Source organism: Panthera leo, chromosome A3 (assembly GCF_018350215.1).
Source record: "Panthera leo isolate Ple1 chromosome A3, P.leo_Ple1_pat1.1, whole genome shotgun sequence".
NCBI lineage: Eukaryota > Metazoa > Chordata > Mammalia > Carnivora > Felidae > Panthera > Panthera leo.
Window position 1 is genome coordinate 133987789 of NC_056681.1, and position 1612 is coordinate 133989400.

At 48.1% G+C, this 1612-nt stretch overlaps 1 pseudogene; it reads left to right on the top strand.

The window, feature by feature from the left end:
• The first annotated feature begins 1220 nt into the window (after nt 1-1220).
• On the top strand, nt 1221-1386 carry LOC122216791 (annotated as a pseudogene).
• The last annotated feature ends 226 nt before the right edge of the window (nt 1387-1612 follow it).

The window sequence follows — 1612 nt, forward strand, 5'->3', positions numbered from 1 at the left end:
CTGCAAACGTAGCATGGCGTCCATGCCACCTCCTCTGCCAGCTGCGAGGAACCTGCTTTCACTGGCAGCGATGATAACATCTCGGGCTTGACCTAGTTTTTTATTTTTAAACTTCACGGGCGTTGTTTGTCTAACTCAGCCTTTCAATAGCTGTCTGAGATTTGGCCTCTTACGAAACCGCCATAACAAAAAGAGACCTTTCAGGCAGCCATGGGGGAGAGGGGTGCTTTAAGGACCAGGAAATGGGAAGACAAAGCCCCGGGTGATTTTCAGGTATTACAAAGGGCCTTCTGATTTGTATTTTAGAGGAAATGTGGAAGGTCTGTATTAACATAAGTGATACCATAACGCTAAGTAAAGTGCAGATGAAATTCCCCCTTGTAATTTACCAGCTTCCCTCTGGTATTCGTGGATTTCAGAAGTAACACCAGCTGGGTTCATCTTCAGAAAATTCCTCCTTGGGATTGCTGATCCATTATTGGGAAGTGTGGTGGGTTTTTGTTTTGTTTTGTTTTGTTTTTTTCTCTCTTTCATTAAAGAAAGTGTGCTTTGGCCCAAAGGAGAAATGTTTTGAAGATAGATCTGGATTTGGGTTTTGGTTCCGAGATTTGGTGACTTGGGACCCTGGGAAAGTGCATTTCTGATCTTCCACTTCCTCATCTGTAAAAGGGGGATCGAAGTGAAGATCTCAAGGGGTCATCAAGATCGGAGGTGACATGCATGGAAAAGAGCAGAGAGAGGAGTTTCAATTAGTGCGCGTTCGCCGAGACAGAACGGCTGGCGGGCGGGCAGAGTTCGAGCAAGTCACCAGGTAGTGAAAGCACCGAGGCTGCTCCGTCAACGCGAGGTGCTTCTGTATTTTTCATGAAGAGTGAAGGAACAAACACGGGCAGCATCTGTCAGCGATGAACCAAATCACCGGTGGGAGAAACAAGATAAAAGCCTTGTAGGGCCCTGTGCTGCCTGCTGGCTCTTGGTTCAAAGACAAGGAGCACCTGATAATTCCTTAGGAGACTGTCCCTCCACGGCAAGGACAGCATGCCGGAGAGGACTTGATCACTTAGGGACTCTGGACGGGTAAATAAATCTCTACTTCCTGCATCTTCCAACCCAGATGCGAGACACCCACTCGTTTGTTTTTATTAAGCTGATTGTGTTTACCTTCTGAAACTTCGCCTCAAGGCAAAGCAAGGGGCTGGGAGTAGAAAAGTACGGGTGTTAGCTTTGCGCGGTGGCAGTATCGAAGCCAATGAGGTTTATCTGAAGCGCGATTATTGCTAATAGAAAATATGGATGTCATTCTAGGCTGTTCCCAAGTGCATCCCTTCAGCTGCTGGATTTACGCTCCCTCACGTGTAGGTGAGGGTTTGGAATGGGGGGTGCCTTGGGGGCTGTCCTGCTCTGGGATTCTGGGGCCCCTACTAAATGGGGAGTGGCCATCTGGGCCACGTTCTACTCATGCTGGGGCACATCCCATTGGCAGAACAAGCACCTGGCCAATCCCATCGTACACGGGGTAGGAAAGCATGCTTTCTTCCAAGGGCATGGGGGAGTGACTATTTGCTAAGCTATAATTCAATTTGTCACTGCCCGTCTGAAGGCAAAGAATTTT